This window comes from Pleurodeles waltl, unplaced genomic scaffold, assembly GCF_031143425.1.
Source record: "Pleurodeles waltl isolate 20211129_DDA unplaced genomic scaffold, aPleWal1.hap1.20221129 scaffold_65, whole genome shotgun sequence".
In the NCBI taxonomy this organism is placed as follows: Eukaryota; Metazoa; Chordata; class Amphibia; order Caudata; family Salamandridae; genus Pleurodeles; species Pleurodeles waltl.
In genome coordinates this window covers 2920944-2946433 of record NW_027150363.1, presented here as the reverse complement: position 1 = coordinate 2946433, position 25490 = coordinate 2920944, and positions in this window count along the sequence as shown.

Below are 25490 nucleotides of genomic sequence, written 5' to 3'. Positions count from 1 at the left end.
AGTGCAGTCGCATGGAGTACAGTGGTGCAGAGTAGAATAAAGGGGCATAATGTGCAGTATTGCAGTGCAAAAGGGGTCATAGAGTGCAGTGGTTTAGAGTGATGTAGAGAGCAGTGGTGTTGAGTGCAGCGGTGCAGCGTGGAATACAGTGGCATAGAGTAGAGTGCTGCAGTAAAGTACAGTGGTGTATAGCAGAATGCTGTAGAGTGCATTGACGTAGTCTACAGTAGTGCAGAGTAGAGTGGAGTGGCCTAGACTAGAGTGGGGTAGAGTGCATTGGCATGGAGTAGAGTGGTACAGAGTAGAGTAGGGAGGTGCAGAAGTGGAGCAGAGTATATTGTAGTGGCATGGAGTGATACAGGGTAGAGTGGAGTGGCCTAAGCTAGAGTGGGGTAGAGGTGTAGAATGGAGTGGTGCGGAGTAGATTGCAGTTGCATGGAGTGATCCGGAGTAGAGTGGAGTGACATAAAGTGGGGTACGCATAGCGTGGTAGCACACTGCATTGCAGGCAACACATCTTCAACTGAAATGACCATTAGATTTGCAGAGATGTACAGTTTTACTGATAAAAACACACAGCACACAAATTATAATGTGTGGAAATGTAATCACCTAGTGTATTGATTTGTTTCAATCATCTTAAAATATTTGTTTCCACTACACTTATATTCTTAACTATTTTAGTATTTAAGTAAATTAAGCAAATTTCATTCACAAATATTTGAAGTTTGTTGTGTGGTAGATAAAAATAGCATCCTAAAGCCTTCCTCCACCACACCCCCAGTAGCTAGCATGATTGTCATATAAGTTCTCTCACTTGGAAGTCCGAGAAAGAAATATAAACGCCAAGATCCATGGGAAGACAGAGCCTGTAATTTGACCTTGGTCTTTGATTGCACAGCAAGTGAGACAAGATAAGAACAATATTTAAATGCCTGTTTACAAACATCAAACACTGGTGGAAGGACGCAGTATACAAGAGATGCTCTACTGGAGGTACAAACTCAAGCGGACAGCCTAAATCAAATTCACCTAGCAAATAGAAACCAAACAAATGTAAGTTACAAAGCCAAAGGTAAGCAATGGGTGGAATACATTCCCAAAGAAGCTTTCCAAGTGTCCACTAAATTACTTTAGCAAACCAGACAGCTTCGATCTAATGATCTCAGCCTTCAACCAAGTTCCTATATATTTTTTATGCAACTCCTCTGTGACTGCGAAAGGCACACTGTATCTTGCTATTTAGGGCCTTGTACACACCCTGTTATTGGCCAGGACTGCTGTATTGTCCTGTAACCGTTTGAAAGTTGTGCAGATTTATGCAAATGCATTGATACAAACACTGTATTTCTGATGCCTAGGTTGGCTATCACCAGGGCCACTAGAATTATGCGATTGTGCGCTGCAGTGTTTTTCGCATAGTTATGGATTTGCTGCATTTGCCACAAAATCTAAAATCTGTTGCATAATCTGCAGATTTAAACAAAAACGGTTCAAAAGTTACTAAAAGCACAGCAACACGTGTTGGTGCACAGTGCAGGGCCCCTTTGAAAATGTTGACTGCTAACCTTTCTTTTGCTTGTTGCTATATGTAAGTGTTAAGCTGGTACTAATGAGGTACAACCTTAGCCCAGAGAGTGTTTAGTGTAAAAATGTCAAAATAATGAAATACTATCACAAAATGCATCATATTATGTTGCATAATTTGCCTCTTCTGCCCGCATAACTTAGTCAACCCTGCCGCATAATTTGTCCCTCCCCTGCTGCATAATTATAGTGGCCCTATCACCAATGTATCCTCATGTAACTGTTATTCTTTATTTGCCATTTTTTCTGTCTCTACTCATAAAAATTGAAAATTAATTTTAAAATATTATAATAAAAGTCAAATGAGAATGTTAAATACAGAAAAGATAATATACTTCAATATGCTTAAGTAAGTGACAATAACAACAACATAACTAATAACGCTAGGCAAACTGCCTAAAATGAGAAGTGGCTTCTCCCTGTTAGCCAGCTGTAATCCAGCCCTTTATTACTTAGATAAAAAACATCGGGCCTGATTCACAAAGATAAACTTATACATTTAGTCTAAATTTAGACCAAATGTTTAATTTTAAGATTTTTGGGAATTCACAAAGGGCATTTACAAGTAGGATCTTTACGTCTGCACTTGGGGCGGATCTCCTTTATAGGTAAATGTTACAAAGAGTTACCCTTCTAGTAGCTAAATTGTATAGTGTGAAAAGATATTTTCTCGCCTTCCCTGTTTCAGTGAATGGTGTGATCCTAGGCAACCACAAATACTCAGGACACAAGTCCTAAAAAAAATAATTGAGGGGACTAACCAAGGTAGGCAGTATGCAAGTGACATCACAACGCATGACATCATGGTGTGTGACATTGCACTTGGCATCGCAACCCATGGCCTCAAAGAAGGTGGCATCAGATCTTAATACCTCAAGAACTATGTTCAGCAGGTCTATAATGAGTATTATTTGAGTGCTTTACTATATTTAACAAATGAGATTTTGCTTTGAGGTTGTGTCAAAAAAGTTGGGCAACCTTGACACAAAATCTGGGCCTCAATTTATAAATTTATTTTTTAGAGGCTCGACCACCAGGAAATTGGCACAAGGGAGAAATGTGGGAGTAAATCACTTCTGCTAAATTGTTGCAAAGTCTGCATTTTAAAATATCTGCTGAAGAGATCTTTGTGTGCCCAGTATAACCCAGGGAATAATAAAAATGTGTATGACGTAAAGCACCAAGTGAGGGTTAGACATATAGGTGACTTATAAGTTACTTATGTGCAGTGAAAAATGGCTGTGAAATAATGTGTCCATTATTTCACTCAGGCTGCAGTGGCAGGCCTGTGTAGGAATTGTCTGAGCTCCCTATGGGTGGCAAAAGAAATGCTGCAGCCCATAAAGATCTCCTGGAACCCCAATACCCTGGGTACCTAAGTACCATATGCAAGGAAATTATATGGGTGAACCGGTATGCCAAAGAGAATTGGTAAATTTAGTCACTAGCCTGCAGTGACAAATTTAGAAAGCAGAGAGAGCATAAACACTGATGTTCTGGTTAGCAGAGCCTCATTGAGAAAGTTAGGCACCACAAAGGGAACACATATAGGCCACAAACTTATGAGCACTGGGGTCCTGGCTAGCAGGATCCCACTCAGACAGTAAAAACACCCTGACATATACTCACAAACAGACCAAAAGTGGGGGTAACAAGGCTAGAAAGAGGCTACCTTCCTACAGTACCCCCATAAAACACATATAAATAGCTCAAACCATGTGTTATACTAAAATATACACGTACAGTACTCAGCCTAAGATTCTACAATCATAGGAGTCCAGTTATATACCCTGCTCGTTTCACCCATGTGGAAAGGTATAATTGACAAACTCCAAGCACCTAGAGTATAATACAAATGCTGGCTTCCATGTACCTCACTTATTAACCACACAAAGGGGATCTGATCTATCGCAGAATCATACACTGGCTTAATGATCCCTGCAGAAAGTGCAAGTGCTGTCGTCCGATAGATCCTTATATCATAGTAATATGAGAGTTTTATTTCACTGCAGTCACAAGCCTAGCATTCCAAGGCATCTCTCTATAAGAAGTGACGAATGGTTGGAAGCCATTTCGTCCACAACCCCCCAGTTGAAGCTACCATGGGGAGTTTGTCTCTCGGGTTTGATGTAAACTAAGATATAAGAGTGCAAATGCTAATGTCTATGTGTAGGAAAGTACCATCTTGCCTGGCATGTTACCCCCATTTTTCACTGTATATATGTTGTTTTAGTTGTATGTGTCACTGGGACCCTGTTCTCCAGGGCCCCAGTGCTCATAAGTGTGCCTGAATGTGTTACCTGTGTGTAGGAGGCTGGACTGGCTTGTAGTGAGTACCAAGGGGTACTTGCACCTTGCACCAGGCCCAGTTATCCCTTATTAGTGTATAGGGTGTCTAGCAGCTTAGGCTGATAGATAATGGTAGCTTAGCAGAGCAGCTTAGGCTGAACTAGGAGACGTGTGAAGCTACTACAGTACCACTTAGTGTCATATGCACAATATCATAAGAAAACACAATACACAGTTATACTAAAAATAAAGGTACTTTATTTTTATGACAATATGCCAAAGTATCTTAGAGTGTACCCTCAGTGAGAGGATAGGAAATATACACAAGATATATATACACAATAGCAAAAATATGCAGTATAGTCTTAGAAAACAGTGCAAACAATGTATAGTTACAATAGGATGCAATGGGGAAACATAGGGATAGGGGCAACACAAACCATATACTCCAGAAGTGGAATGCGAACCACGAATGGACCCCAAACCTATGTGACCTTGTAGAGGGTCGCTGGGACTATTAGAAAATAGTGAGAGTTAGCAAAATAACCCTCCCCAAGACCCTGAAAAGTGAGTGCAAAGTGCACTAAAGTTCCCCTAAGAACAAAAGAGTAGTGTTAGAGGAATAATGCAGGAAAGACACAAACCAGCAATGCAACAACTGTGGATTTCCAATCTAGGGTACCTGTGGAACAAGGGGACCAAGTCCAAAAGTCACAAGCAAGTCGGAGATGGGCAGATGCCCAGGAAATGCCAGCTGCGGGTGCAAAGAAGCTTCGACTGGACAGAAGAAGCTGAGGTTTCTGCAGAAACGAAAAGGGCTAGAGACTTTCCCTTTGGTGGACCGATCCATCTCGCCTTGGAGAGTCGTGCAGAAGTGTTTTCCCGCCGGAATGACGCCAACAAGCCTTGCTACACGCAAATCGTGTGTTTGGCGTTTTTGGACGCTGCTGGGGCCCAGGAGGGACCAGGAGGTCGCAAATTGGACCTGAAGAGAGAAGGGACGTCGAGCAAGACAAAGAGCCCTCACTGAAGCAGGTAGCACCCGGAGAAGTGCCAGAAACAGGCACTACGAGGATGCGTGAAACGGTGCTCGCCGAAGTTGCACAAAGGAGTCCCACGTCGCCGGAGACCAACTCAGAAAGTCGTGCAATGCAGGTTAGAGTGCCGTGGACCCAGGCTTGGCTGTGCATGAAGGATTTCCGCCGGAAGTGCACAGGGGCCGGAGTAGCTGCAAAGTCGCGGTTCCCAGCAATGCAGCCCAGCGAGGTGAGGCAAGGACTTACCTCCACCAAACTTGGGCTGAAGAGTCACTGGACTGTGGGGGTCACTTGGACGGAGTCGCTGGATTCGAGGGACCGCGCTCATCGTGCTGAGAGGAGACCCAAGGGACCGGTAATGCAGCTTTTTTGTGCCTGCGGTTGCAGGGGGAAGATTCCGTCGACCCACGGGAGATTTCTTCGGAGCTTCTGGTGCAGAGAGGAGGCAGACTACCCCCACAGCATGCACAAGCAGGAAAACAGTCGAGAAGGCGGCAGGATCAGCGTTACAGAGTTGCAGTAGTCGTCTTTGCTACTATGTTGCAGGTTTGCAGGCTTCCAGCGCGGTCAGCGGTCGATTCCTTATCAGAAGGTGAAGAGGGAGATGCAGAGGAACTCGGCTGAGCTCATGCATTCGTTATCTAAAGTTTCCCCAGAGACAGAGACCCTAAATAGCCAGAAAAGAGGGTTTGGCTACCTAGGAGAGAGGAAAGGCTACTAACACCTGAAGGAGCCTCTCAGCAGGAGTCTCTGACGTCACCTGGTGGCACTGGCCACTCAGAGCAGTCCAGTGTGCCAGCAGCACCTCTGTTTCCAAGATGGCAGAGGTCTGGAGCACACTGGAGGAGCTCTGGACACCTCCCAGGGGAGGTGCAGGTCAGGGGAGTGGTCACTCCCCTTTCCTTTGTCCAGTTTCGCGCCAGAGCAGGGGCTAAGGGGTCCCTGAACCGGTGTAGACTGGCTTATGCAGAATTGGGCACATCTGTGCCCAACAAAGCATTTCCAGAGGCTGGGGGAGGCTACTCCTCCCCTGCCTTCACACCATTTTCCAAAGGGAGAGGGTGTCACACCCTCTCTCAGAGGAAGTTCTTTGTTCTGCCATCCTGGGCCAGGCCTGGCTGGACCCCAGGAGGGCAGCTGCCTGTCTGAGGGGTTGGCAGCAGCAGCAGCTGCAGTGAAACCCCAGGAAGGGCAGTCTGGCAGTACCAGGGTCTGTGCTACAGACCACTGGGATCATGGAATTGTACCAACAATGCCAGGATGGCATAGAGGGGGCAATTCCATGATCATAGACATGTTACATGGCCATATTCGGAGTTACCATGGTGAAGCTACATATAGGTAGTGACCTATATGTAGTGCACGCGTGTAATGGTGTCCCCGCACTCACAAAGTTCAGTGAATTGGCTCTGAACAATGTGGGGGCACCTTGGCTAGTGCCAGGGTGCCCTCACACTAAGTAACTTTGCACCTAACCTTTACCAGGTAAAGGTTAGACATATAGGTGACTTATAAGTTACTTAAGTGCAGTGTAAAATGGCTGTGAAATAACGTGGACGTTATTTCACTCAGGCTGCAGTGGCAGGCCTGTGTAAGAATTGTCAGAGCTCCCTATGGGTGGCAAAAGAAATGCTGCAGCCCATAGGGATCTCCTGGAACCCCAATACCCTGGGTACCTTAGTACCATATACTAGGGAATTATAAGGGTGTTCCAGTAAGCCAATGTGAATTGGTAAAATTGGTCACTAGCCTGTTAGTGACAATTTAAAAGTAATGAGAGAGCATAACCACTGAGGTTCTGGTTAGCAGAGCCTCAGTGAGACAGTTAGGCACCACACAGGGAACATATACATGCACACCTATGAGCACTGGGGCCCTGTGTGACAGGGTCCCAGTGACACATACATATAGGCCACAAACCTATGAGCACTGGGGTCCTGACCAGCAGGATCCCAGTGACACATAACAACCATACTGAAAACATGGTGTTTTCACTATGAGCACTGAGGCCTGGCTATCAGGATCCCAGTGAGACAGTGAAAACAGTGACAAACACCCTGACATACACTCACAAACAGGCCAAAAGTGGGGGTAACAAGGCTAGAAAGAGGCTACCTTCTCACACAACCCCCCCCCAAACGAAGGACAATAAGGCTAACCTTGGCCAGTTGAGACTTTATTGTCTAAGTGGTGATAAGTAGAGAGTAGCTCTGCAATAGACTGGTTACTCCCTTTATCATCCACTATATGGTTACTTCCCTGTGGGGATGTAAACCACCCTGTTTGAAGTTTTTTAGCTAAGCAACAATGTGAAGATGTATTTTCAGAGTTTCTATCAGTAAGTTTTAGTTTAGAGCAGTGGGAATTGTCCACTGAACCTATTTGTAGAGATGGAAATGCCAGACAGGGATGCTGTCTCAGAAAAGCCATAGCTGGGCAAAAACTTTGTCCATCTGGCTGGAAGAGAGAACAGGGATGCTGTTTCTCTTGAGTTGGAGCAGGGCAGGGATGCTGTCCTATGAGCTCCACACTAGGGCAGGGATGCTGTCCTAAGTGTTGTGAGGTAGTGCAGGGTTTCTGCACTAAAGTTTCTCTGGGAGGGTTGGAGGGATGCTCCATGTTAACTAAAATGGTGCTGTTTTTCTCACCAATGTTAGTTATCCCACAGAGAGGTACTTCCACCTCAGGGAGTCCAGCTTTGCCAGCTGATGATTCCCTTGGAACAGGTGCCACCCCAGGAGAGGTTTCTCCCACCACAGGAATAGTATCCTGAATGGTAGGGTGGTTAGGGGATACTGTGATACCCTTTTTACCTGTTGATGGAGAGGGATCCTGAGTTTTCAGGCCTTCTCTCCTTTGCTTTTTCATTTCACTTGAAATGAGAGGGAACAATTCCTCAGGGATGCCCAGCATGGCTGCATGGGCATAAAACTCTACATCAGCCCAACCTGAGGCCTCTAGGTCATTACCTAAGAGACAGTCTACAGGTAAGCTAGGTGATACCACCACCTGCTTAGGGCCAGTAACTCCACCCCAACTAAACTGAATTATAGCTAAGGGAAGAAACTTAGTGGAGTTATGGACATCAATAATCTTATACTGTTGTCCAATGATGTGTTGTTCAGGAGGCACTAGGTTTTCAGTCACCAAAGTGAAACTGGCACCTGTGTCCCTGTAGGCCAAGGCCTCAACACCATTTATTGAAACTGTCTGCCTGTACTTATCCATTGTAAGGGGACAAGCAGCCAGCGTGGCAAGGCCAATGCCACTAGGTGTGACAGAAACTGTCTTGGGACTGATGACATCAGTTTCCACTATGGACCCATAAGTGAACCCAACTACACCCTTTGCTTGACTGTTGCCAGCAGTCCCACCACTAGTACCACTACTGTTAGGGGCACTAGAGCTTGATGTATTAGTGGTGGTAGGCTCCGGGGGTTTACCTGGACAGGACTTATCCCCTGGCCTATGGCCTCTATTTTTACACACAAAGCACCAAGGCTTTTTAATGTGTGCAGGTTGGGAAGAAGAGGAAGAATTTGTTTTATCCCCACCCTCTGAAGAGTGTTTAAGATTTGAAGTGGGATCTTTGGTTTTACCCTTATCCCCATGCTTATTTTGAGATTTTTCACCATCTTTCTTCTTATTGCCATCTTTGTCACCCCCTGTATGAACTTTTCTGTTCACCCTTGTTCTGACCCATTTGTCTGCCTTCTTTCCCAATTCTTGGGGAGAGGTCAGATCAGAGTCTACCAGGTACTGGTGCAACAAATCAGACACACAATTATTAAGTATATGCTCTCTCAGGATTGTGTTATACAGGCTTTCATAATCAGTAACTTTACTGCCATGTAACCACCCCTCCAAGGCCTTCACTGAATGGTCAATGAAATCAACCCAGTCTTGTGAAGACTCCTTTTTGGTCTCTCTGAACTTTATCCTGTACTGTTCAGTGGTTAAGCCATAACCATCCAGGAGTGCATTCTTAAGAACTGTAAAATTATTGGCATCATTTTCTTTCACAGTAAGGAGCCTATCCCTACCTTTTCCAGTAAATGATAGCCATAGGATAGCAGCCCACTGCCTTTGAGGGACATCCTGTACAACACAGGCCCTCTCAAGTGCAGCAAACCACTTGTTAATGTCATCCCCCTCCTTATAAGGGGGAACTATCTTGTGCAGATTCCTGGAATCATGCTCTTTTGCAGGATGACTATGGGGAATACTGCTGCTGCCACCATGGGTATCTAAACCCAACTTCTGTCTTTCCTTCTCTAATTCTAAAGACTGTCTATCCAAATCCAGCTGTTGCTTCTTGAGCTTCAGTCTGGTTTGTTCCACTCTCAATCTATTGAGCTCCCTTTCTAACAATCTGTCATCAGGGTGGGTGGGAGGGACATTTCTAGATACAGAGGTATGATGGGAATGAACAGATGGAGACCTGTCCCTTACAGAGGGCACCCTAACAGCTTGGCTACCAGTATAATGTGAGAGCACACCATCAGTATGGTGTGATTCAACCTCTGTACCAACTATGCTAGACTGTCTAGTAATGGGCAGGCTGAGAAGTTTCTTTCCTGAACCTTTTCCTGGGGGAGTCCCTGGATCAGATTGAGAACCATTAGCTACTTTTTCACCAGATTTGGCACTTATGGCCTTATCCTGTACTCTAAGCATATTAATTAACAGTTCTAAGGAAGGATTCTTCCCTACACTCAAACCTCTCTCTATGCAGAGACTCCTTGCTCCTTTCCAGCTAAGGTGATCATATGCAAGTTTGGACAGTTCAACATTTTTGCCTGTGCCAGACATTTTTTAGAGAGAGTTAAAGTGATAGAAAAAGAGAAAAAAGTTTTCAGAACTTTTTGGAAAGACAGAAAAAAAACTTTTTAAACCTTTAAGAACTTTTTGAAAGTTTAGGAGTACTTTTCAGCACTTAGAAAAGAGTGAAAAGAGGAAATGCAAAACTTTTTGGCTATGTGTATATACACTGACCTTGTTTTGTATATTTTTCTCTTATGAAAAGTACAATGACAAGAGTGGTAAGTAGTCTCAAGCACTTATCCCACCACTGCACAACCAATGTAGGAGGCTGGACTGGCTTGTAGTGAGTACCAAGGGGTACTTGCACCTTGCACCAGGCCCAGTTATCCCTTATTAGTGTATAGGGTGTCTAGCAGCTTAGGCTGATAGATAATGGTAGCTTAGCAGAGCAGCTTAGGCTGAACTAGGAGACGTGTGAAGCTACTACAGTACCACTTAGTGTCATATGCACAATATCATAAGAAAACACAATACACAGTTATACTAAAAATAAAGGTACTTTATTTTTATGACAATATGCCAAAGTATCTTAGAGTGTACCCTCAGTGAGAGGATAGGAAATATACACAAGATATATATACACAATAGCAAAAATATGCAGTATAGTCTTAGAAAACAGTGCAAACAATGTATAGTTACAATAGGATGCAATGGGGAAACATAGGGATAGGGGCAACACAAACCATATACTCCAGAAGTGGAATGCGAACCACGAATGGACCCCAAACCTATGTGACCTTGTAGAGGGTCGCTGGGACTATTAGAAAATAGTGAGAGTTAGCAAAATAACCCTCCCCAAGACCCTGAAAAGTGAGTGCAAAGTGCACTAAAGTTCCCCTAAGAACAAAAGAGTAGTGTTAGAGGAATAATGCAGGAAAGACACAAACCAGCAATGCAACAACTGTGGATTTCCAATCTAGGGTACCTGTGGAACAAGGGGACCAAGTCCAAAAGTCACAAGCAAGTCGGAGATGGGCAGATGCCCAGGAAATGCCAGCTGCGGGTGCAAAGAAGCTTCGACTGGACAGAAGAAGCTGAGGTTTCTGCAGAAACGAAAAGGGCTAGAGACTTTCCCTTTGGTAGACTAATCCCACTCGCCTTGGAGAGTCGTGCAGAAGTGTTTTCCCGCCGGAAGGACGCCAACAAGCCTTGCTACACGCAAATCGTGCGTTTGGCGTTTTTGGACGCTGCTGGGGTCCAGGAGGGACCAGGAGGTCGCAAATTGGACCTGCAGAGAGAGGGAACGTCGAGCAAGACAAAGAGTCCTCACTGAAGCAGGTAGCACCCGGAGAAGTGCCAGAAACAGGCACTACGAGGATGCGTGAAACGGTGCTCGCCGAAGTTGCACAAAGGAGTCCCACGTCGCCGGAGACCAACTCAGAAAGTCGTGCAATGCAGGTTAGAGTGCAGTGGACCCAGGCTTGGCTGTGCACGAAGGATTTCTGCCGGAAGTGCACAGGGGCCGGAGTAGCTGCAAAGTCTCGGTTCCCAGCAATGCAGCCCAGCGAGGTGAGGCAAGGACTTACCTCCACCAAACTTGGGCTGAAGAGTCACTGGACTGTGGGGGTCACTTGGACAGAGTCGCTGGATTCGAGGGACCTCGCTCGTCGTGCTGAGAGGAGACCCAAGGGACTGGTAATGCAGCTTTTTGGTGCCTGCGGTTGCAGGGGGAAGATTCCGTCGACCCACGGGAGATTTCTTCGGAGCTTCTGGTGCAGAGAGGAGGCAGACTACCCCCACAGCATGCACAAGCAGGAAAACAGTCGACAAGGCGGCAGGATCAGCGTTACAGAGTTGCAGTAGTCGTCTTTGCTACTATGTTGCAGGTTTGCAGGCTTCCAGCGCGGTCAGCGGTCGATTCCTTATCAGAAGGTGAAGAGGGAGATGCAGAGGAACTCGGCTGAGCTCATGCATTCGTTATCTAAAGTTTCCCCAGAGATAGAGACCCTAAATAGCCAGAAAAGAGGGTTTGGCTACCTAGGGGAGAGGAAAGGCTACTAACACCTGAAGGAGCCTATCAGCAGGAGTCTCTGACGTCACCTGGTGGCACTGGCCACTCAGAGCAGTTCAGTGTGCCAGCAGCACCTCTGTTTCCAAGATGGCAGAGGTCTGGAGCACACTGGAGGAGCTCTGGACACCTCCCAGGGGAGGTGCAGGTCAGGGGAGTGGTCACTCCCCTTTCCTTTGTCCAGTTTCGCGCCAGAGCAGGGGCTAAGGGGTCCCTGAACCGGTGTAGACTGGCTTATGCAGAATTGGGCACATCTGTGCCCAACAAAGCATTTCCAGAGGCTGGGGGAGGCTACTCCTCCCCTGCCTTCACACCATTTTCCAAAGGGAGAGGGTGTCACACCCTCTCTCAGAGGAAGTTCTTTGTTCTGCCTTCCTGGGCCAGGCCTGGCTGGACCCCAGGAGGGCAGCTGCCTGTCTGAGGGGTTGGCAGCAGCAGCAGCTGCAGTGAAACCCCAGGAAGGGCAGTCTGGCAGTACCAGGGTCTGTGCTACAGACCACTGGGATCATGGAATTGTACCAACAATGCCAGGATGGCATAGAGGGGGCAATTCCATGATCATAGACATGTTACATGGCCATATTCGGAGTTACCATGGTGAAGCTACATATAGGTAGTGACCTATATGTAGTGCACGCGTGTAATGGTGTCCCCGCACTCACAAAGTTCAGTGAATTGGCTCTGAACAATGTGGGGGCACCTTGGCTAGTGCCAGGGTGCCCTCACACTAAGTAACTTTGCACCTAACCTTTACCAGGTAAAGGTTAGACATATAGGTGACTTATAAGTTACTTAAGTGCAGTGTAAAATGGCTGTGAAATAACGTGGACGTTATTTCACTCAGGCTGCAGTGGCAGGCCTGTGTAAGAATTGTCAGAGCTCCCTATGGGTGGCAAAAGAAATGCTGCAGCCCATAGGGATCTCCTGGAACCCCAATACCCTGGGTACCTTAGTACCATATACTAGGGAATTATAAGGGTGTTCCAGTAAGCCAATGTGAATTGGTAAAATTGGTCACTAGCCTGTTAGTGACAATTTAAAAGTAATGAGAGAGCATAACCACTGAGGTTCTGGTTAGCAGAGCCTCAGTGAGACAGTTAGGCACCACACAGGGAACATATACATGCACACCTATGAGCACTGGGGCCCTGTGTGACAGGGTCCCAGTGACACATACATATAGGCCACAAACCTATGAGCACTGGGGTCCTGACCAGCAGGATCCCAGTGACACATAACAACCATACTGAAAACATGGTGTTTTCACTATGAGCACTGAGGCCTGGCTATCAGGATCCCAGTGAGACAGTGAAAACAGTGACAAACACCCTGACATACACTCACAAACAGGCCAAAAGTGGGGGTAACAAGGCTAGAAAGAGGCTACCTTCTCACACTGTGTAGTGACTAACTGTCTCACTGAGGCTCTGCTAATCAGAACCTCAGTTGTTATGCTCTCTCATTTCTTTCTAAATTGTCACTAACAGGCTAGTGACCAATTTTACCAATTTACATTGGCTTACTGGAACACCCTTATAATTCCCTAGTATATGGTACTGAGGTACCCAGGGTATTGGGGTTCCAGGAGATCTCTATGGGCTGCAGCATTTCTTTTGCCACCCATAGGGAGCTCTGACAATTCTTACACAGGCCTGCCACTGCAGCCTGAGTGAAATAACGTCCACGTTATTTCACAGCCATTTTACACTGCACTTAAGTAACTTATAAGTCACCTATATGTCTAACCTTTACCTGGTAAAGGTTAGGTGCAAAGTTACTAAGTGTGAGGGCACCCTGGCACTAGCCAAGGTGCCCCCACCTTGTTCAGAGCCAATTCCCTGAACTTTGTGAATGCGGGGACACCATTACACGCGTGCACTACATATAGGTCAATACCTATATGTAGCTTCACAATGGTAACTCCGAATAAGGCCATGTAACATGTCTAAGATCATGGAATTGCCCCCTCTATGCCATCCTGGCACTGTTGGCACAATTCGATGATCCCAGTGGTCTGTAGCACAGACCCTGGTACTGCCAAACTGCCTTTCCTGGGGTTTCACTGCAGCTGCTGCTCCTGCCAACCCCTCAGACAGGTTTCTGCCCCCCTGGGGTCAAGCCAGGCTTGTCCCAGGATGGCAGAACAAAGGACTTCCTCTGAGAGAGGGTGTTACACCCTCTCCCTTTGGAAAATGGTGTGAAGGCAGGGGAGGAGTAGCCTCCCCCAGCCTCTGGAAATGCTTTCTTGGGCACAGATGTGCCCAATTCTGCATAAGCCAGTCTACACCGGTTCAGGGACCCCTTAGCCCCTGCTCTGGCGCGAAACTGGACAAAGGAAAGGGGAGTGACCACTCCGCTGACCTGCACCTCCCCTGGGAGGTGTCCAGAGCTCCTCCAGTGTGCTCCAGACCTCTGCCATCTTGGAAACAGAGGTGCTGCTGGCACACTGGACTGCTCTGAGTGGCCAGTGCCACCAGGTGACGTCAGAGACTCCTTCTGATAGGCTCCTTCAGGTGTTAGTAGCCTATCCTCTCTCCTAGGTAGCCAAACCCTCTTTTCTGGCTATTTAGGGTCTCTGTCTCTGGGGAAACTTTAGATAACGAATGCAAGAGCTCATCAGAGTTCCTCTGCATCTCTCTCTTCACCTTCTGATAAGGAATCGACTGCTGACCGCGCTGGAAGCCTGCAAAACTGCAACAAAGTAGCTAAGACGACTACTGCAACTCTGTAACGCTGATCCTGCCGCCTTCTCGACTGTTTTCCTGTCTGTGCATGCTGTGGGGGTAGCCTGCCTCCTCTCTGCACCAGAAGCTCCGAAGAAATCTCCCGTGGGTCGACGGAATCTTCCCCCTGCAACCGCAGGCACCAAAAAGCTGCATTACCGGTCCCTTGGGTCTCCTCTCAGCACGACAAGCGAGGTCCCTTGAATCCAGCAACTCTGTCCAAGTGACTCCCACAGCCCAGTGACTCTTCAGTCCAAGTTTGGTGGAGGTAAGTCCTTGCGTCCCCACGCCAGACTGTATTGTTGGAAACCGCGTCTTTTGCAGCTACTCCGGCCCCTGTGCACTTCCGGCAGAAATCCTTTGTGCACATCCAAGCCTGGGTCCACTTCACTCTAACCTGCATTGCACGACTTTCTAAGTTGGTGTCCGGCGACGTGGGACTCCTTTGTGCAACTTTGGCGAGCACCATTTCACGCATCCTCGTAGTGCCTGTTTCTGGCACTTCTCTGGGTGCTACCTGCTTCAGAGAGAGCTTCTTGTCTTGCTCGACGTCTCTTCTCTCTCCTGGTCCAATTTGCGACCTCCTGCTCCCTCCTGGGCCACAGCAGCATCCAAAAACGCTAACCGCACGATTTGCAGCTAGCAAGGCTTGTTGGCGTTATTTTGGCGGGAAAACACTTCTTTACGACTCTCCAAGAAGAGAGGGATCTGTCCACCAAAGGGGAAGTCTCTAACCCTTTTCGTTCTTGCAGAAACCTCAGCTTCTTCAGTCCAGTAGAAGCTTCTTTGCACCCGCAGCTGGCATTTCCTGGGCATCTGCCCATCTCCGACTTGCTTGTGACTTTTGGACTTGGTCCCCTTGTTCCACAGGTACCCTAGATTGGAAATCCACAGTTGTTGCATTGTTGGTTTGTGTCTTTCCTGCATTATTCCTCTATCACGACTTCTTTGTCTTTGGGGGAACTTTAGTGCACTTTGCACTCACTTTTCAGGGTCTTGGGGAGGGCTAATTTTCTAACTCTCACTATTTTCTAATAGTCCCAGCGACCCTCTACAAGGTCACATAGGTTTGGGGTCCATTCGTGGTTCGCATTCCACTTTTGGAGTATATGGTTTTTTTTGCCCCTATCCCTATGTGTCCCCATTGCATCCTATTGTAACTATACATTGTTTGCACTGTTTTCTAAGACTATACTGCATATTTTTGGTATTGTGTATATATATCTTGTGTATATTTGCTATCCTCATACTGAGGGTACTCACTGAGATACTTTGGCATATTGTCATAAAAATAAAGTACCTTTATTTTTAGTATATCTGTGTATTGTGTTTTCTTATGATATTGTGCAAGTGACATTAGTGGTACTGTAGGAGCTTCACTCGTCTCCTAGTTCAGCCTAAGCTGCTCTGCTAAGCTACCATTATCTATCAGCCTATGCTGCTAGACACCCTATACACTAATAAGGGATAACTGGGCCTGGTGCAAGGTGCAAGTACCCCTTGGTACTCACTACAAGCCAGTCCAGCCTCCTACATTGGTTGTGCAGCGGTGGGATAAGTGCTTTGAGACTACTTACCACTCTTGTCATTGTACTTTTCATAAGAGAAAAATATACAAAACAAGTTCAGTGTGTGTACACAGTGCTAAAAAGTTTTGCATTTCCTCTTTTCACTCTTTTCTAAAAGTGCTGAAAAGTACTTCTAAACTTTCAAAAAGTTCTTAAAAGTTTTAAAAGTTTTTTTTTTCTGTCTTTCTAAAAAGTTCTGAAAACTTTTTTCTCTTTTTCTATCACTTTAACTCTCTCTAAAAATGTCTGGCACAGGCCAAAATGTTGACCTGTCTAAGATTGCATATGATCACCTTAGCTGGAAAGGAGCAAGGAGTCTCTGCATAGAGAGAGGTTTGAGTGTAGGGAAGAATTCTTCCTTGGAATTGTTGCTTAATATGCTTAGAGAACAAGATAAGGCCAAGATGGCCACATCTGTTGAAAAAGTAGCAAATGGTTCCCAATCTGATCCAGGGACACCCCCAGGTAAAGGTTCAGGAAAGAAACTTTTTATCCTTCCCATTACAAGACAGTCTAGCATAGTTGGTACTGAGGTGGAGTCACATCATACAGATGATGTGCTCTCACATTACATTGTCAGCCAAGCTGTTAGGGTGCCCTCTGTAAGGGACAGGTCTCCTTCTGTCCATTCTCACCATACTTCTGTGTCTAGGAATGTCCCTCCCACCCACCCTGATGACAGAATGTTAGAAAGGGAGCTCAATAGATTGAGAGTGGAGCAATCCAGACTGAAGCTTAAACAGCAACAGCTGGATTTAGATAGACAATCCTTAGAAGTAGAGAAGGAAAGACAGAAATTGGGTTTTGAAACCCATGGTGGCAGCAGCAGTATTCCCCATAGTCATCCTGCAAGAGAGCATGATTCAAGGAATCTGCACAAGATAGTTCCCCCTTATAAGGAGGGGGATGACATTAACAAGTGGTTTGCTGCACTTGAGAGGGCCTGTGTTGTACAGGATGTCTCTCAAAGGCAGTGGGCTGCTATCCTATGGCTATCATTTAGTGGAAAAGGTAGGGATAGGCTCCTTACAGTGAAAGAAAATGATGCCAATAATTTCCAAGTTCTTAAGAATGCACTCCTGGATGGTTATGGCTTAACCACTGAACAATACAGGATAAAGTTCAGAGAGACCAAAAAGGAGTCTTCACAAGACTGGGTTGATTTCATTGACCATTCAGTGAAGGCCTTGGAGGGGTGGTTACATGGCAGTAAGGTTACTGACTTTGAAAGCCTGTATAACTTGATCCTGAGAGAGCATATTCTTAATAATTGTGTGTCTGATTTGTTGCACCAGTACTTGGTGGACTCTGAACTGACCTCTCCCCAAGAATTGGGAAAGAAGGCAGACAAATGGGTCAGAACAAGAGTGAACAGAAAAGTTCATACAGGGGGTGACAAAGATGGCAACAAAAAGAAGGATGGTAAGTCTTCAGACAAGGGTGGGGACAAATCTAAAAATGAGTCTTCATCAGGCCCACAAAAACACTCTGGTGGGGGTGGTGGGTCCAAATCCTCCTTTAATCAGAACAAGGAAAAGAAACCATGGTGCTATTTTTGTAAAGTAAAAGGCCATTGGGCAACAGATTCCAGTTTTCCAAAGAAAAGCACCAAGCCTCCTACCACTACAACCCCTACTGCTACACCTAGGCGGTCATTCTGACCCTGGCGGGACCGCGGGAGCACCGCCGACAGGCCGGCGGTGCTCCAATGGGGATTCCGACCGCGGCGGTAAAGCCGCGGTCGGACCGGCAACACTGGCGGGCTCCCGCCAGTGTACCGCCGCCCCATTGAATCCTCCAAGGCGGCGCAGCTTGCTGCGCCGCCGAGGGGATTCCGACCCCCCCTACCGCCATCCAGATCCCGGCGGTCTGTCCGCCGGGATCCGGATGGCGGTAGGGGGGGGCGCGGGGCCCCTGGGGGCCACTGCAGTGCCCATGCCACTGGCATGGGCATTGCAGGGGCCCCCGTAAGAGGGCCCCTAAATGTATTTCACTGTCTGCTGCGCAGACAGTGAAATACGCGACGGGTGCTACTGCACCCGTCGCACAGCTTCCACTCCGCCGGCTCGATTCCGAGCCGGCTTCATCGTGGAAGCCTCTTTCCCGCTGGGCTGGCGGGCGGCCTGAAGGCGACCGCCCGCCAGCCCAGCGGGAAAGTCAGAATTACCGCCGCGGTCTTTCGACCGCGGAACGGTAACCTGACGGCGGGACTTTGGCGGGCGGCCTCCGCCGCCCGCCAAGGTCAGAATGAGGGCCCTAGTGTCCCTACTAATAGCAGTGGTGGTGGGAGCAAACCTACTAATAGCCAATCCAAGGGAGTAGCTGGGCTCACTTTTGGTAATTTATTTGGGGTTGGCCTTGTTAGGGAGGCCACAGAGGCTGTGTTAGTCTCTGAGGGGGCTATTGATTTAGCCACCTTAGCTGCTTGTCCCCTTAATATAGATAAGTACAGGCAGCTAGCCCTAATAAATGGTGTTGAGGTTCAGGCCTACAGGGACACTGGTGCCAGTGTGATTATGGTCATAGAGAAACTGGTCCACCCTGAACAACACCTACTTGGTCACCAGTACCAAGTAACCGATGCTCACAACAACACACTTAGCCACCCCATGGCTGTTGTTAATCTCAACTGGGGGGGGGGGGGTTACTGGTCCAAAGAAAGTTGTGGTAGCCTCAGATTTACCTGTAGACTGTCTACTAGGAAATGATTTGGAGACATCAGCTTGGTCAGATGTGGAGTTGAAGGCCCATGCAGCAATGCTGGGCATTCCCAGGGCATATTTTTGCTTTAACCAGGGCTCAGGCCAAAAAGCAAAAAGGACAGGGAAGCTTGGATCCTGGAACAATGGACCAAGTGCTCCCTAAAGCTAGGGCTAGTAGAAGCAAACCACTTCCTACTATCCCTCCCTCTACAGTGGATTCAACTTCAGAGGAAGAAGAATTCCCTCCCTGTGCAGAACCTACACCATAGAAGCTTGAAGCACATACTGCTGAGCTTTTGGGTGAAGGGGGGCCTGCCAGAGAGGAGCTGAGTGTGGCACAGCAAACCTGTCCCACATTAGAGGGTCTGAGAGAGCAAGCTGTCAAACAGGCTAATGGGGATGTCAGTGACTCTCACAGAGTTTACTGGGAGGACAACCTCTTGTACACTGAGGCTAGGGATCCTAAACCTGGAGCTGCCAGGAGATTGGTGATTCCTCAGGAGTACAGAAAGTTCCTCCTAACTCTGGCACACAACATTCCCCTAGCTGGGCACCTAGGACAAATGAAAACTTGGGAAGGCTTGTTCCCCTGTTTCATTGGCCTAGCATGTCTGAGGACACAAAGGAATTTTGTAAGTCCTGTGAAACCTGTCAAGCCAGTGGCAAGACAGGTGGCACTCCAAAGGCACCCCTTATTCCACTGCCTGTGGTTGGGGTTCCCTTTGAAAGGGTAGGGGTTGACATAGTTGGCCCCCTTGTCCCTCCTACTGCTTCAGGCAATAGATTCATCTTGGTGGTAGTGGACCATGCCACAAGATACCCTAAAGCTATTCCTTTAAGGACCACTACAGCTCCTGCAGTGGCAAAGGCCCTCCTGGGAATGTTTTCCAGGGTGGGCTTCCCAAAGGAAGTAGTATCAGACAGGGGAAGCAATTTCATGTCTGCATACTTAAAGGCCATGTGGAAGGAGTGTGGTGTAACTTATAAGTTCACAACACCCTATCATCCACAAACAAATGGACTGGTGGAGAGATTTAACAAAACTCTCAAAGGCATGATTATGGGTCTCCCTGAAAAACTCCGCAGGAGATGGGATATCCTTCTACCATGCCTCCTTTTTGCCTACTGGGAGGTACCCCAGAAAGGAGTGGGCTTCAGCCCCTTTGAACTTCTTTTTGGACACCCTGTTAGGGGTCCACTCACACTTGTGAAGGAGGGTTGGGAACAACCTTTAAAAGCTCCTAAGCAGGATATTGTGGATTATGTACTTGGCCTCAGATCAAGGATGGCTGAGTATATGAAAAAGGCCAGTAAAAACCTTCAGGCCAGCCAAGAGCTCCAGAAGCAATGGCATGATCAGAAGGCTGTTTTGGTGCAGTACCAACCAGGACAGAAAGTGTGGGTCTTGGAGCCTGTGGCCCCAAGAGCACTCCAAGATAAATGGAGTGGTCCCCACACAATTGTTGAGAAAAAGGGTGAAGTCACCTATTTAGTTGACTTAGGCACTGCAAGGAGTCCCCTTAGGGTACTCCATGTAAACCGCCTGAAACCCTACTATGACAGGGCTGATCTCACCCTGCTCATGGCAACTGATGAGGGACAGGAAGAAGACAGTGATCCTCTACCTGATCTCTTCTCTTCCACAGAACAAGATGCTCTTGTGGAAGGTGTAGTTTTGGCTGATTGTCTTACTGCTGAGCAGAAAGATAATTGCATAAATCTCCTAGATCAATTCTCTGAACTCTTCTCTACTGTGCCAGGTACCACTTCTTGGTGTGAGCACACTATAGATACTGGAGACAGCCTGCCTGTCAAAAGTAAGATCTATAGGCAGCCTGACCATGTCAGGGACTGCATAAAGCAAGAGGTCCAGAAAATGTTAGAACTAGGGGTGGTTGAGCACTCTGAAAGTCAATGGGCTTCTCCTGTGGTACTTGTACCAAAACCCCATTCCAAAGATGGAAAGAAGGAAATGCGGTTTTGTGTAGACTACAGAGGTCTCAACTTAGTAACCAAAACTGATGCTCACCCTATACCCAGGGCAGATGAGCTCATAGATACACTGGCATCTGCCAAGTATCTAAGCACTTTTGACTTGACTGCAGGGTATTGGCAGATCAAATTGTCAGAAGACGCTAAACCTAAGACTGCATTTTCAACCATTGGAGGACATTACCAGTTCACTGTAATGCCTTTTGGTTTGAAAAATGCACCTGCCACTTTTCAGAGGTTGGTGAACACAGTCCTGCAAGGGCTGGAAGCTTTCAGTGCAGCATATCTGGACGATATAGCTGTCTTTAACTCCAGCTGGGATGAGCACCTGGTCCACCTATGGAAAGTTTTGGAGGCCCTGCAAAAGGCAGGCCTCACTATCAAGGCTTCAAAGTGCCAGATAGATCAGGGTAAGGTGGTTTATCTGGGACACCTTGTTGGTGGGGAACAGATTGCACCACTTCAGGGGAAAATCCAGACTATCATAGACTGGGTTCCCCCTACTACACAGACTCAGGTGAGAGCCTTCCTAGGCCTCACTGGGTATTACAGGAGGTTCATTAAGAACTATGGCTCCATTGCAGCCCCTCTTAATGACCTCACATCCACGAAGATGCCTAAAAAGGTATTATGGACAGCAAACTGTCAGAAAGCTTTTGAGGAGCTGAAGCAGGCCATGTGCTCTGCACCTGTCCTGAAAAGCCCTTCTTACTCTAAAAAATTCTATGTCCAAACTGATGCATCTGAATTAGGAGTAGGGGCAGTCCTATCACAACTTAATTCTGAGGGCCAGGATCAACCTGTTGCTTTTATTAGTAGGAGGTTGACCCCTAGAGAAAAGCGTTGGTCTGCCATAGAGAGGAAGGCCTTTGCTGTGGTCTTGGCACTGAAGAAGTTGAGGACATACCTGTTTGGCACTCACTTCATTGTTCAGACAGACCACAAACCTCTACTTTGGCTAAAACAAATGAAAGGTGAAAATCCTAAATTGTTGAGGTGGTCCATATCCCTACAGGGAATGGACTATACAGTGGACATAGACCTGGGAGTAGCCACTCCAATGCAGATGGACTCTCCAGATATTTCCACTTAGACAATGAAGACTCATCAGGTCATGGCTAGTCTTATTGTCCTTCGTTTGGGGGGGGGGTTGTGTAGGAAAGTACCATCTTGCCTGGCATGTTACCCCCATTTTTCACTGTATATATGTTGTTTTAGTTGTACGTGTCACTGGGACCCTGTTCTCCAGGGCCCCAGTGCTCATAAGTGTGCCTGAATGTGTTACCTGTGTAGTGACTAACTGTCTCACTGAGGCTCTGCTAATCAGAACCTCAGTGGTTATGCTCTCTCATTTCTTTCTAAATTGTCACTAACAGGCTAGAGACCAATTTTACCAATTTACATTGGCTTACTGGAACACCCTTATAATTCCCTAGTATATGGTACTGAGGTACCCAGGGTATTGGGGTTCCAGGAGATCCCTATGGGCTGCAGCATTTCTTTTGCCACCCATAGGGAGCTCTGACAATTCTTACACAGGCCTGCCACTGCAGCCTGAGTGAAATAACGTCCACGTTATTTCACAGCCATTTTACACTGCACTTAAGTAACTTATAAGTCACCTATATGTCTAACCTTTACCTGGTAAAGGTTAGGTGCAAAGTTACTAAGTGTGAGGGCACCCTGGCACTAGCCAAGGTGCCCCCACCTTGTTCAGAGCCAATTCCCTGAACTTTGTGAGTGCGGGGACACCATTACACGCGTGCACTACATATAGGTCAATACCTATATGTAGCTTCACAATGGTAACTCCGAATATGGCCATGTAACATGTCTAAGATCATGGAATTGCCCCCTCTATGCCATCCTGGCATTGTTGGCACAATTCCATGATCCCAGTGGTCTGTAGCACAGACCCTGGTACTGCCAAACTGCCTTTCCTGGGGTTTCACTGCAGCTGCTGCTGCTGCCAACCCCTCAGACAGGTTTCTGCCCCCCTGGGGTCAAGCCAGGCTTCTCCCAGGATGGCAGAACAAAGGACTTCCTCTGAGAGAGGGTGTTACACCCTCTCCCTTTGGAAAATGGTGTGAAGGCAGGGGAGGAGTAGCCTCCCCAGCCTCTGGAAATGCTTTCTTGGGCACAGATGTGCCCAATTCTGCATAAGCCATTCTACACCGGTTCAGGGACCCCTTAGTGTAGGAGGCTGGACTGGCTTGTAGTGAGTACCAAGGGGTACTTGCACCTTGCACCAGGCCCAGTTATCCCTTATTAGTGTATAGGGTGTCTAGCAGCTTAGGCTGATAGATAATGGTAGCTTAGCAGAGCAGCTTAGGCTGAACTAGGAGACGTGTGAAGCTACTACAGTACCACCTAGTGTCATATGCACAATATCATAAGAAAACACAATACACAGTTATACTAAAAATAAAGGTACTTTATTTTTATGACAATATGCCAAAGTATCTTAGAGTGTACCCTCAGTGAGAGGATAGGAAATATACACAAGATATATATACACAATAGCAAAAATATGCAGTATAGTCTTAGAAAACAGTGCAAACAATGTATAGTTACAATAGGATGCAATGGGGAAACATAGGGATAGGGGCAACACAAACCATATACTCCAGAAGTGGAATGCGAACCACGAATGGACCCCAAACCTATGTGACCTTGTAGAGGGTCGCTGGGACTATTAGAAAATAGTGAGAGTTAGAAAAATAACCCTCCCCAAGACCCTGAAAAGTGAGTGCAAAGTGCACTAAAGTTCCCCTAAGGACAAAATAGTTGTGTTAGAGGAATAATGCAGGAAAGACACAAACCAGCAATGCAACAACTGTAGATTTCCAATCTAGGGTACCTGTGGAACAAGGGGACCAAGTCCAAAAGTCACAAGCAAGTCGGAGATGGGCAGATGCCCAGGAAATGCCAGCTGCGGGTGCAAAGAAGCTTTGACTGGACAGAAGAAGCTGAGGTTTCTGCAGGAACGAAAAGGGCTAGAGACTTTCCCTTTGGTGGACGGATCCCTCTCGCTATGGAAAGTTGTGCAGAAGTGTTTCCCGCCGGAAGGACGCCAACAAGCCTTGCTACACGCAAATCGTGCGTTTGGCGTTTTTGGACGCTGCTGGGGCTCAGGAGGGACCAGGAGGTCGCAACTTGGACCTGAAGAGAGAGGGGACGTCGAGCATAACAAAGAGCCCTCACTGAAGCAGGTAGCACCCGGAGAAGTGCCAGAAACAGGCACTACGAGGATGCGTGAAATGGTGCTCGCCGAAGTTGCACAAAGGAGTCCCACGTCGCCGGAGACCAACTTAGAAAGTCGTGCAATGCAGGTTAGAGTGCCGTGGACCCAGGCTTGGCTGTGCACAAAGGATTTCCGCCGGAAGTGCACAGGGGCCGGAGTAGCTGCAAAGTCGCGGTTCCCAGCAATGCAGCCCAGCGAGGTGAGGCAAGGACTTACCTCCACCAAACTTGGGCTGAAGAGTCACTGGACTGTGGGGGTCACTTGGACAGTGTTGCTGGATTCGAGGGACCTCGCTCGTCGTGCTGAGAGGAGACCCAAGGGACCGGTAATGCAGCTTTTTGGTGCCTGCGGCTGCAGGGGGAAGATTCCGTTGACCCACGGGAGATTTCTTCGGAGCTTCTGGTGCAGAGAGGAGGCAGGCTACCCCCACAGCATGCACAAGCAGGAAAACAGTCGAGAAGGCGGCAGGATCAGCGTTACAGAGTTGCAGTAGTCGTCTTTGCTACTATGTTGCAGGTTTGCAGGCTTCCAGCGCGGTCAGCGGTCGTTTCCTTATCAGAAGGTGAAGAGAGAGATGCAGAGGAACTCGGCTGAGCTCATGCATTCGTTATCTAAAGTTTCCCCAGAGACAGAGACCCTAAATAGCCAGAAAAGAGGGTTTGGCTACCTAGGAGAGAGGAAAGGCTGCTAACACCTGAAGGAGCCTATCAGCAGGAGTCTCTGACGTCACCTGGTGGCACTGGCCACTCAGAGCAGTCCAGTGTGCCAGCAGCACCTCTGTTTCCAAGATGGCAGAGGTCTGGAGCACACTGGAGGACCTCTGGACACCTCCCAGGGGAGGTGCAGGTCAGGGTAGTGGTCACTCCCCTTTCCTTTGTCCAGTTTCGCGCCAGAGCAGGGGCTAAGGGGTCCCTGAACCGGTGTAGACTGGCTTATGCAGAATTGGGCACATCTGTGCCCAACAAAGCATTTCCAGAGCCTGGGGGAGGCTACTCCTCCCCTGCCTTCACACCATTTTCCAAAGGGAGAGGGTGTCACACCCTCTCTCAGAGGAAGTTCTTTGTTCTGCCATCCTGGGCCAGGCCTGGCTGGACCCCAGGAGGGCAGCTGCCTGTCTGAGGGGTTGGCAGCAGCAGCAGCTGCAGTGAAACCCCAGGAAGGGCAGTCTGGCAGTACCAGGGTCTGTGCTACAGACCACTGGGATCATGGAATTGTACCAACAATGCCAGGATGGCATAGAGGGGGCAATTCCATGATCATAGACATGTTACATGGCCATATTCGGAGTTACCATGGTGAAGCTACATATAGGTAGTGACCTATATGTAGTGCACGCGTGTAATGGTGTCCCCGCACTCACAAAGTTCAGTGAATTGGCTCTGAACAATGTGGGGGCACCTTGGCTAGTGCCAGGGTGCCCTCACACTAAGTAACTTTGCATCTAACCTTTACCAGGTAAAGGTTAGACATATAGGTGACTTATAAGTTACTTAAGTGCAGTGTAAAATGGCTGTGA